Source organism: Spermophilus citellus (genome assembly GCF_964194105.1).
Source record: "Spermophilus citellus genome assembly, chromosome: 14".
Classification (NCBI taxonomy): Eukaryota; Metazoa; Chordata; class Mammalia; order Rodentia; family Sciuridae; genus Spermophilus; species Spermophilus citellus.
The window spans coordinates 21,982,467-21,995,717 of record NC_138194.1 but is presented as its reverse complement, the minus strand read 5'-3'; positions in this window follow the sequence as shown (position 1 = coordinate 21,995,717).

The following is a 13,251-nucleotide window of genomic DNA, read 5'->3' as shown; positions in this document are numbered from 1 at the left end:
CTTTTTTAATTTTGAGACAAAGTCTCCTAAGTTGCTTAGGGTCTCACTAAGTTGCTGAGACTGGCCTCAAACTTGTGATCCTCCAGCCTCCTGGGTCATTGGGATTACAAATATGCACCACTGTGCCCAGTCAATCCTCATTTTTGGAAGGATGGTTTTGCTAAATAAAGAACTTTCCATTGACAATTTCTTACTTTCAGTATTTTAAAATTATTCCACTGACTTCTGGCTGCCAATATTTCTGCTAAGAAATAAGCCGATAACCTTATTAAGGATACTTTGCATGTAATCATTCACTTTTCTCTGACTGCCTTCAAAATTCTTTGTCTTCAGCTTTTGATGGTTTTATTATAATGTATCTACATGTGAGTCTTTCTGTTTGGTCATTATTATAATTTCTATCTCTTTTTTCATAGTTTCATTTTGTATATATATAGTTTTCCTGGTTTTCTTTGAATTTGTTGTCCATGTTCTCCTTTAGTTCTTTAAGCACACTGAAGACAGTTGTTTTGATGTCTTAACAAGTAAGGCCCATGCTTGATCTTCCTTGGGAGTGGTTTCTATCAACTTACTTTATTCCTTTGAATCGGCCATAGTTTCCTGTTTCTTTTTATGTGATCTGTGACTCTTTTCTTCAAAATTGAGCTTCTAAGCTTACACGGTGACATTGTTAAAAATCAGATTGTCTCCCCTCTAAGGAGTTGTAGATCAGTTGACCATGAAGTCGATGATAGTCCCTTGTTTTGAGACGGGTTCTTGTCCCAGGTAATCACTGAAGCTTTGGTCTTTTCAGCTTATATGTTTAATCAAGGTTTATGTGAATGTCTAGAGCTATCCGAGACTCTGCAGGTTGACTCTGGGCAGGAAAAGTCCTTTAACATTTAGGCTTGAGATGAGCCTAGGGACAAGCCCAAGATAAAAGCTTAGTGGCTTCTCCAATCTTTTCTGAGCATGTTCTTACCTGAATATGTGTGTGACTTTCTGAACCTCCCCGTGTATGTGGCTGCTTTTGAATGCCCTAATTTCCGGAGTCTTGCCCCAGATTCTCCCCCAGGCCTTAAATTTTCCATTATAGGTCTCCCCATGCCCCATAATCTCTTCTTCTCCCTCACAGATATCATAAGCCCCATGAGTTCTGAGGAAGGTGAAACATAATTGGATAATTTGTGTCAATCCTTCAGGTATTGTCCCAGAAAGTTGAGGACTGACATCCACAGTGACTTGCTATGAAGTCTGCTCTGATTCCTTTGGAGGAAACTGGTAAACGGGCCGCTGCTATCAACTGAAACCCAAGACTGCTGCACACCCAGGAATGAGTGAGGCAAAGTTGAGTAAAAACACCCCAAACTTACTGACCATTTTGAGGATTTTTCTTCTTGATGGGGCATTTCACTGGTTGCTGTAAATCTTCACCTTCTTTCCAGCATTCTGACCCAAGTTAATAATGACCATTTTAGCTTGTTTCTTCCAATGTGTCTATAAGGGAATGAGAGCTTGCAACATTTTAGTTCACTGTTCTGCTAACCCTCACCCTCCTCACCCTCCTCTTTTTTCTTATTTACTGCTTTCCTAACAGTGATCTTTTGAACCTAAGTGCAAAAATCTACAAATCACCTCATTATTGCCACCTACGGGGTTTTCCTCAGCTCTCAGATGATCTCATCCAGCACATTCTCTGCTCCCACCAGCTTCCTGTCTTCCACATTCAATAGGCAAAAATCTTTACTGCTCTCCGGTTCTCTATTTTAAGCTTTGTAAACATCCCATGATGAATTCCAGTGCAATTTCAGTTTTCTCGGTCCTGCCTTCTTCATGCTCTCCACAACATCTATCCTATAACCAAAACCCTAGCTACGCTCACTGTCAATAAATCACAAACTAAGATTCCCAATCCCTGAAACCTCCTCATGGAACGCAGTCAACAGACATCTCAGTCTTCCAGATGCCAGAAGCATAAAGACTCAAAAGAGGTGGTTACTGGTGGCTTTTAAGTCACGTGGGTCCCTTCATTCTCCAATTCCATTACAGGGAAGAATTTTGACCTAGTTTGAAATTTTCAAATGAAATTTTGCTTGAGGAAGTAAAAACCAGAAGATGGTTTACCCAAGAGAACAAAGGCTTTAAAATCCAACAGACTAATATTCAAATGTTGGTGTTAGCACTCATCAACTTCTAAAACAAAAATCTCTGGTTTTTTTTTTATCTGAAAAAAAGTAGAAAACACAACTGCCCTGTAAATATACTGAGGAAAATCAAGTAAGATAACACATATAGGGTTCAAACACTGAATACAAAAGTCCCCTTCACTAGACAATAAAGGAAAATAACCTAGGCTGTGATCCTTTTCCCCAAGCTATTAATTTTGGTTAATTTTAAGAAATGTTACATGAGTGCCAACTGGTAGTCTTATATACACTAACATATCATATAAATGTGACAGAGCCGTACCAGGCAGTTCTAGGGTGAATGCTTAGGATATTTTTGGAAGACAGATAGTAAGTCCCCCTGGAGTTTATTAGCATGAAAAGTCAAGAAGCATCCTAGGAAAGACTTCTTTATAAGGGAAGAGAAAAGTTCACAGACGTGGCCCGATCCTGTGAGGAAAAGTCAAGGTGTAAGGGATTCCGCAAGCACAGCACACTGGTATATGCTACTTCATTTGTCCTCCACCCAGCTCCCTGGGATCACACTGAATCCTAGAGAGGAAAGGAATGCAATAAAGAACAGGTAGAAACAAAATCCATTCCATTGATTTCCCCTGGACATTAAGGGCACATGCCAACTCTCTTTTATACTTGAAATAATACACAGCCCAAAACAAGGAAATTCTTATAAGACCCACAGCTTAGGACCTAAACTAGGCAAAAGGAACGATGTATATCACACACAACAAGCAAAAGAAATCACAAAGTGATATAACATCCCAAGGCACATCTTTCACCTGAGACCCGGTGCCCTGCTGACACTGCTTGACCCATTCTCATGATACATCACTCCTAGATCCAAGCACCAAGACATTCCTCTATGCAAAAGCTGACTAGATCCAAATGCTACAAAAGTCTGTGGGTTATATCACCACCCATAACTGGGACAAACATTGCTATTGCATGCCAGGAGGAACTTATAAAGAGAATGCTTAGTTATGAGAAAAAAAAAACATAAAATTTATACAAATATGAAAAACTGGGCTGGGGATGTGGCTCAAGCGGTAGCGCGCTCGCCTGGCATGCGTGCGGCCGGGGTTCGATCCTCAGCACCACATACCAACAAAGATGTTGTGTCCACCGAGAACTAAAAAATAAATATTAAAAATTCTCTCTCTCTCTCTCTCTCTCTCTCTCTCTCTCTCTCTCTCTCTCCTCTCTCACTCTCTCTTTAAAAAAAAAAAACAAATATGAAAAACTAATTTACCTTTTTAATCTGTCCTCAGCACAAATGCCACAGATTTCTTGCATAGAAAAGTCTCCGTTCCCAGTAGCAGCGCCACATTGCAATAGTCTGTTTCCTTGCTTTCTTGGTGTGCTGATTCATGGTTCCTTTGGGAGCCACATGGAGCACAGTATTCGCCACAGATGCTGAGAAACCACATGGTGCCTGAGAAATATTTTGTAACATTAAACAATTTTTATTACTCTTAAATCTATACAGGTCAGTCTAGACATCATGCACATAAAACATAATACAACTCTTACATCAACAACTAGATGAACTTGGAATGGTAGTGCTGCAAATTTTTGCATGGTTATAAAAATATAAATATAATAAAAAAATTATGTGAGACATAATTAAATTTTTTGGAAAAACCAAATTTAGATTTTGCAGCTTTACTTAATTTTGATTTAAATTAGATATTCATTTTTACACTTGGATATTGAATTTCAACTCTTAATTTTTAACATTTTAGAAGAAAATTAATTTTTCAAAAACATGAAAATAATGTTAACTTAAAATTTGCACTTATGGGGGTGTTTATAATCTTTATACAAATGAAGTTTTCTACCATGGTTCTAAGCTCTGAGGGGTACGTTTATACAGCCTCACAAATGAGGGGACTGGAAATTTGTGTGGGATCTCTCTGCAAATGAAGATCAAGGTCAAAAAGGAAAAAAACAATTCATTTTATTTTAAAGATGTTTTTCATACAGGAGGTATGCATCACAAAGTAAGCTTTCATAGAAAATGTTTAAATCCATTATAAGTTAACTTATTAAATAAGTATTTGATATACATGATGATCTTATTAGATTGGTCATTCTCTATCCATCCATCATAATATGACAGAATACAAGAGACTAAAAATGATTTATCATAATTTATGTTAAAATGTGCAGTTTTTTATTTTTTAAATAACTGACTAAAAAGTTAACAGACAACTACAAAAGTGTCCCCCTGGCTCCTATTTTATAAAAAGATTTCACCTCTCCTGCTTGGCCCTGTCACTCTGTATAGGTACAAAGTTTACAAAAAGAAGGCAATCACAAATAACATTTTGGCTTTTTTTTACATGCAATGTGCAAGCTTATTTTGAGCTATTTACAAGCTACTTCTCTATTTTTCTTAAAATATACTTCAACATTATCCCAGACGTGGTGGCTCATGCCTGTAATCCCAGTGGTTGACACAGGAAGATCATGAGTTCAAAGCCAGCCTCAGCAACTTAGCAAAGCTCTAAAAAACTTAGAAAGACCCAGTCTCAAAATAAAATATAAAAAATGCTGGGGATGTGGCTCAGTAGTAAAGCAACCTTGGGTCCAATCCACAGCCACCCCCCCAAAAAAATATATATACATATATATATATACACACACACACACACACACACACATACACACACATATATATATCATCCTTTTACAAAGATAGAAAAAATGTAATGAAAATGTAAAGTTAGAGGCAATTCCATTAAATAGCAACTTCCCTTAATGGAATTTTAAAGTATATTTTCATAACTTGTTTTAATTTTCATTTTAATAACGAAATTTCCATTTTAATCATTTGGATTATCAACTAAACACAAACTACGTAAAAAGTGTTATTACATCTATAAAGTCACTGATTTAGCTAAAATGAAGGCAAGAAAAATAAATTTTGTCTGATAAGTATATAATATGTAAATTGTATATATTGTATTTTATATACATCTACATATATTTCAGATATGTGAAATAATAATTAAATCCATCTTTGATACTTTGTCATATAAAATTAGAGTGTCATACATATTTTTATTTTGTCATTTGTTAATTGTTAGCCTGATTTATAACTTGAAATATCCCACAGATGATAGGTAGATTCTGGTTATTAGGGGCAGCATGGACCAAAGAACCCACACACTCCAAGGCCAGGGGATCAGGGCTCAGACACCAGCCACCAACATGGGAGAAATCACCCCTAAGGGCAGAGTGGAACACGGAATGAAAGACATGGAATCCGTACCCAGGTACATTGGAGAAAACTCCTAGAGAAGCCATAAACATCTGGGAGAAATTAAAGGATGAACTGGAGTTCCTAAATTGTATGAGGAGATACCCACAGAAAAATATTCTTGAACTTCCCTCCCCATGGCCTTATTACTACCCCAAGACCATGCTGCCTAAAAACTAGAACTACATAAATAAATAGAAAATCATACCCGCATCTAAAACTTCCAAAATAATATCCTTCACAAACATCTAAACACATTTTAACTCCAAGGTAATAAGCCACTGAATATGCAGAGAGCCACAAAATGAAATCCACTAGAAAAAAAAACAACTTCACTGATCCACACAAACTATAAGAAAGGAAGCTTAAGTGTCAACACGAAAGACCAGAGATTAAAACTCTTGGGTTCCTGGTATGATAGGTGACCCACCTACCTGTGTATCTTCTCCATCTACCACCTAAGCCCCTCGAAGGTGGTCAGTCATTCCAAATACAAAGCAAAACCAGAATGTACTCCTGGGAATTATTTATGTCATGCCCCATGGCTACTAAGGATAATAAAACAAGAGTTCATATTACATATAAATATATAATAAATAATATGTATTTATTACATTTATTCTGAACAGAATCCAATGGCACCCAAAGCAAGATATATTGTGGAGAGTGTGTAGGCAAATATCCCCTCCGCACTAGACATCTGTGGGTTTGATGGTTGCTAATAAGTCAAAGGCAAACCCAAGAAATGAAGGTGAGCAACAGGCAGCTTACTGTTTTAAATAGCCCACAGCAATGAAAGGGTGAGCAGGCATTCCACATCAAGAATCAGAAAGCTCACCAATAATATTTTTTAAAAATAGAGAAACCATTAAAAAAAAGGAACCAGAAAGCTCATTCCCTCTCTCTGCCACACGCTCTCTTATTATATTGAACAGTGGTGAGGAAATGCTATCGATGACCTTGACTGACCATGGAATGTTGTATTGAGTTTGAAATAATCTCTACTTTTTTGTGAATAAGGCCTAACTGAGCCAAAAGTGCATTAAAAATGTCAATAGACAAAATCAATAATACCTCCCATGGTGGCTTTCTCAATTATCTGATTCCTATAGAGATAAATGCCATTGAATATCCCATTCTGTGCCCTTTCTGCTCATGCTTTTTTATTTTTTTTTTCTTTTGGGGGGCTGAGAAACATGAGCAGCTGCAACTAATGAGGTGATTGTAATTCTATAGAAATTAACTTCACCAAATCAATTGAAAGAGAAATGAGGAGAACTACCCCATTTACAATAGGCTCAGAAAAAATAAATACTTAGGAATCAATCTAACAGAAGAGGTGAAAGACGTCTACAATGAAAACTACAGAGCCCTAAAGAGAGAAAGACCTTAGACGAAGACCTTAGAAGACGGAAAGACTCCCATGTTCTTAGCTAGGCAGAATCAGTATAACCAAAATGGCCCTACTACCAAAAGCGCTATACAGATTTAATGCATTTCCATTAAAATTCCAATGATGTTCTTCATAGAAATAGAAAAGGCACTAGTGAAATTCATTTGAAAAACAAGAGGACCCAGAAGAGCCAAGACAATTCACAGCAAGAAAAGTGAAGCAGGAGGCATCACAATACCAGACCTTAAATTATACTACAGAGCTATAGTATCCAAAACAGCACAGTATTGGCCAAAACAGACATGAAGATGAACCAAACAGAATAGAAGACACAGAGACAAGCCCACAGAAGTATGATTATCATATACGACACCAAGACACCATAAACATACACTAAAGAAAAGATAGCCTCTTCAACAAGTGGTACTAGGAAAACTGGAAATCCATAAGTGGTAGATTGCAATTGAATTGTTATTTCTCACTCTGCACAAAATTCATCTGAAAGTAGATCAAGGACCTAGGCACTAGGCCAGGCACTGTGCATACTAGAAGAAAAATGTAGGCTCAACTCTCCAATATGTAGACATAGGGACAGACAGCCTCAACAAGATTCCTAAAGTGCAAGAAGTAAAATCAAAAATCAAATTGGATGATATCAAGCTAAAAGCTTTCTTCACAGCAAAGGAAACAATCAAGAATGTGAAGAGAGAGCCTACAGAATGGGAGAAAATCTTTGCCACCTGCATCTCAGAGAATTAATCTCCAAGATATACAAAGAATTCAAAAAACTTAACACCCCAAACCCAAATAACCCAATAAATAAATTGTCAAAGGAACTGAACAGGGACTTCACAGAAGAAGAAATATGATCGATCAACAAACATATGAAAAAGTGTTCAACATCTGTAGCAATTAAAGAAATGCAAATTAAAACTACACTGAGATTCCATCTCACTCCAGTCAGAAAATAAATGGATCAGATAAATGGTATATATACACAATGGAATATTACTCAGTCATAAAGAAGAATTAAATTATGGCATTTTCTGGTAAATGGATGGAACTAGAGACTATAATGCTAAGTGAAATAAGCCAATCCCCTAAACCAAAGGCCAAATATTCTCCCTGAAATGTGGATGCTAACACACAATGGGCGGGTGGGGGGAGGTGGCAATAGAAGTTCATTGTATTAGACAAAGAGGAATAAGGAGAAGAGAGAGAGGGGAGTGGAAAAGACAGGAGAATAAATCAGACCTGGTTTTCCTGTGTTCATATATGAATACATGTCCAGTGTAACTCCACATCATGTTCAACTACAAGAATAGAATCCTAGTTAGAATAAGTTATACTCCATTTTTGTACAATGTGTTAAAATATAATCTGTTGCCATTTATATATAAAAATAGCAAATAAAAAATAAAAAGAAAATAACTTCATAATATCTAGGTGTCATGTGCCCAAAATGAATTCAGAAAGTTGTTTCTTTATGACACCTCTGACCTCAGAGCAAGGAGTGGTTTTTTTTTAAATATATTTTCATGACATAATAACTGTACAAATTTGTTGAGTACAGTGTGATATTTTAATACACCTAGGAGTGAAATTCAAATAATGTCCTCAAAGCTTGGCAACCATAGAAACCATTCACAGAGCAATCTCATAAAACAATAGCTCAAGTTTTAAGCTTAAAAGGATGCTAAATTTATATCCAAAACTAGGTAACAAGAATAAAGGAAGAGATGGAAGTAGGCAAGAGAGAAGAAAAATGAAGAATTTCAATGCAAAAATCTTGGCTAAAGCAAATTTTTCACAGAAACAAAATTTCCATTAAAATGCCATATATAGTAACAGATGACAGAATCTGACAGTTTAGATTTTTAAAAGCCATTTGAAATAATAGGCTTGAAAAGGATGGAGACATAATTTTAAAGCAGATTAAAATTAAATTAAAATGATGACCAGAGGCTGAAAAATTACAGAGCAGACAAAATTAGTCAGGCCTCAAAATTAATGGACCTCAACCTTGCTGAAGTTTCCCAGTTCATGAATCTCTCACTGTTCAACGTTTGATGGTGCCTCTGTTTACTTTTTTATCACCGTGACCAAAACAAACAAACAAAAAGGGCAGTAAAGTACTGGAGATGTAGCCTAGAGGTAACGCATTTGCCTAATATGCATGAAACCTTGGGTTATTTGGGTTTGGGGTGTTGACCACCAAAAGAAATGAAGTGGAGTAAAGCAAAGACATCATCATTTTTTTTACAAGCATGATCATAGAAACTAGGGCTCAGAAAACTATTTTGTAAAGAGCCATCATAGTAAACAATGTGAGGATCCAGGGTCATTTGGTCTCCACAGTAAATATTCATCTGTGAAAGCAGCCTTAGACAATACAAAAATGAATCAAAGTGACTCTGCTGCAATACAGCTTTGATTTTTTGACACTGGAATTGTAATTTTACATGACTTTCATGTATCACAAGATAGTATTTTTCTTTTGATTTTTTAAAACATTTAAAATGTAAAATTCATGAGTGGGCTGTGGGCAATAAAAATGCAGCAAGTGATGACATGATTTTTTAATTATTTTTAGATATACAAGACAGTAGGATATATTTTGACATATTATACACATATGAGGTGCAACCATTCCAATTAGGATCCCATTCTTGTAGTTGTACATGATGTAGAGTTACAATGGTCATGTATTCTTATATGATCATAAGAAATCTATGTCTAACTCATTCTACTGTCTTTCCTATTCCCATACCCCCCTCCATTCCCTTCATTCCCCTTTAAATTCCCTTAATTCCCCTTTAATCCAATAAACTTCTATACTTACCTTCCCTACACTCCCTTGTTACAGGTTAGCTTCCACATATCAGAAAGAACATTCAGACTTTGGAATTGGGGGATTGTCTTATTTTACTTAGCATGATATTCTCCAGTTCCACACATTTATCAGCAAATGCCATAATTGTGTTCTTCTGTAAGGATGAGTAATATTCCATTGTGTATATATACCACATTTTCTTGATTCATTCATCTGTTTAAGAGCACGTAGGCTGGTTCGATACCTTGGCTATTGTGAATTGAGCTGCTATAACCATTGAGTGTGGATGGGTCACTATAGTATGGTGATTTTAAGACCTTTGGATATAAGCCAAGAAGTGGAATAACTGGGTCAAAAGATGGTTTCATCCCAAGTTTTCTGAGGAATCTCAATACTCCTTTCTAGAATAATTGCAACAATTTGCAGTCCCACGAGCATTGTATGAGTGAATCTTTTCCCCCTCATCCTTGCCAATATTTATGGTTTCTTGTATTGTTGATAATTGCCATTCTGACTAGAATGAGATGTTTTAGTTTACATTTTAACTTACATTTCTATAATTGCTAGAGATGTTGAACACTTTTTCACTAATTTTTCACTAAAAAAATTAGTTGACTGATCATATTTCTTCTTCTGTGAAGTCCCTGTTCAGTTCCTTTGCCAATTTATTATTGGGTTATTTGGGTTTGGGGTGTTAAGTTTTTTGAGTTCTTTATATATCCTGGAAATTAATGCTCTATCTGAGGTGCAAGTAGCAAAGATTTTCTCCCACTTTGTAGGCTCTCTCTTCACATTCTTGATTGTTTCCTTTGCTGTGAAGAAGCTTATAGTTTGATGTCATCCAATTTTGATTTCTTGATTTTACTTCTTGCACTTTAAGAATCTTGTTGAGGAAGTCTGTTCCTATGCCAACATAATGGAGGGTTGGGTCTACATTTTCTTCTAGGAAGCACAGGGTCTATGGTTTAATGCCAAGGTCCTTGGTCCATTATGAATTTTGTACATGGTAAGAGATATCAGTTCAATTTCAATCTACCATATATGGATTTCCAGTTCTCCCAGGACCACTTGTTGAAGAGGCTATCTTTTCTCCAAGGTATGTTTATGGTAACTTTGTCTAGTATGAGATAATTCTACTACGTGGGTTTGCCTCTATTCTGTACCATTGGTAATGATGTTTATTTTGGTACCAATACCCTGCCATTTTTGGTGCCAATACCATAGCTCCATAGTATAATTTAATTTCTGGTATTGTGAAACCTCCTGCTTCACTTTTCTCGCTGAGTATTGTTTGGGCTATTCTGGGCCTCTTATTTTTCCAAATGAATTTCATGACTGTTATTTTTATTTCTATAAAGACCACCATCAGAATTTTAATGGGAATTTCATTAAATCTGTATAACACTTTTGGTAGTATGGTCATTTTGACAATATTAATTCTGCCTACCCAAGAACATGGGAGGTCTTTCCATTTTCAAAGATCTTCTTCAATTTCTTTCTTTAGGGTTCTGTAGTTTTCATTATAGTGGTCTTTCACTTCTTTTGTTAGATTGATTCCCAAGTTGGTTGTGTTGTTGTTGTTGTTGTTGTTGTTGTTTTGGTTTGGTTTTGGTTTTGGTTTTGGTTTAATTTTTGATGTTCATATCAATGAAATAGTTTTCCTGATTTCTCTTTCAGCTGAATTGTCATTGGTGTATAGGAACACATTTGAGTTATGAGTGTTAATTTTATATCCTGCTACTTTACTGAATTTCTTTATGAGTTCAAGAAGCTTTTCGGTAGATTTTTTGGGGTCTTCTAAACATATAATCATGTCATCAGCAAATAGGGTTAGTTTGAGCTCTTTTTTTCCTATTCATATCCCTTTAATTTATTTCTTTTGTCTAATTGCTCTGGCCAGGATTCCGAGGACTATGTTGAATAGAAGATAGATGGCATCCTTGTCTTATTATTTTGGAGGGAATGCTTTCAATTTTCCTCATTCAAGATGATATTGGCCTTGGGTTTAGCATATACAGCTTTTACAATGTTGAGATATGTTTCTACTATCCCTAGATTTTATAGTGTTTTGAGTATAAATAGATGTATTGAGATAATCTTTTCTGAATGTATTGAGATAATCCTATGATTGTCTTTAAGTATATTGATGTGATGAATCACATTTATTGATATCACCAGGATGGACCCCACTTGATCATGGTGCACTATCTTTTTAATATGTTTTGTATGTGATTTGCTGGTATTTCATTAAGAATTTTTTCATCTATGTTCATCAGGGATATTGATCTGAAGTTTTCTTTCCTTCATGTGTCTTTGTCTGGTTTTGGCTGAATGAGTTTGGGAGGGTTCCCTCCTCTTGTATTTTACGGAATTATTTGTGGTATGTTGGTGTAAGTTCTTCTTTGGAGGTCTGGCAGAACTTAGCTGAGAATCCATCTGGTCTTGGTCTTTTTGTTTATTGGTGGGCTTTTGATGGCATCTTCAATTTCTTTGCTTGAAATTTGTCTGTTTAAATTTTCTGTCTTCCTGTCTCAATTTGGGTAAGTCATATGTCTCTAGAAATTCTCAAAGTCATCACGATTCTCTATTTTATTGGAGTATAGATTCTCAAAATATTTTCTGGTTATCATCCGTAGTTCAGTAGTATCCACGGTGCTATTGCTTTTTTCATTGTGAGTTCAGTGCTTTGAGCTTTCTCTTTTTCTTTATTAGCTTAGCTAAAAGTTTATTCATCTTATTTTTTCAAAGAAACAACTTTTTGGTTTTTTTCTATTTTTGAGTTTTTGTTTGTTTGTTTCATTGACTTTGGCTCTGATTTTAATTGTTTCCTGGCTCCTTCTGCTTTTAGTGTTGATTTGTTCTTTTTCGAGGGCTTTGAGATGTAATGTTAGGTATTTATTTGGTGACTTTCTATTCTCTAAAAGAATGCACTCAGTGCAATGAACTTTCCTCTTAGAACTGCCTTCGTAGTGTCCTAGAGATTTTAATAAGTTGTATTGTGATTCTCATTTACCTCTAAGTATTTTTTATTTCATCCCTGATTTCTCCTACTACATTGGTCATTCAATTGTGTATGATTTAGTCTCCACATGTTAGAGTAGCTTTTATTTTTTTATTGTATTATTGATTTCTATTTTCATTTCATTATGATCTGATAGAATGCAAGATATTATCTCTCTATGTATATTTTTTGTATTCTCTAGAAGTTGATTTGTGGCCTAAGATATGATCTATTTTGGAGAAGAATCCATGTGCTGCTGAAAAGAAAGTGTATTCAGTCATTAATAGATGAAATATTAGATGAAATATTATATATATATATGTATGTGTGTGTATTTATGTATATACATACATATATATGTTAAGTCTAAGTTATTAATTGTATTTATTAGTTCTACAGATTCTTCATTTCATTTTTGTTTGGAAGATCTATCTAGGAATGAGTGACAAGTATTAAAGTCACCTGATATTGTGGTGTTGTAATCTATTTAATTCTTGAAATTGAGAAGGGTTTGTTTGATGTACATTGGTGCTTCACTGTTTGGAGAATAAATATTTATGATTGCTATGTCTTGTTGACGTATAATTCCCTTAAGCACTA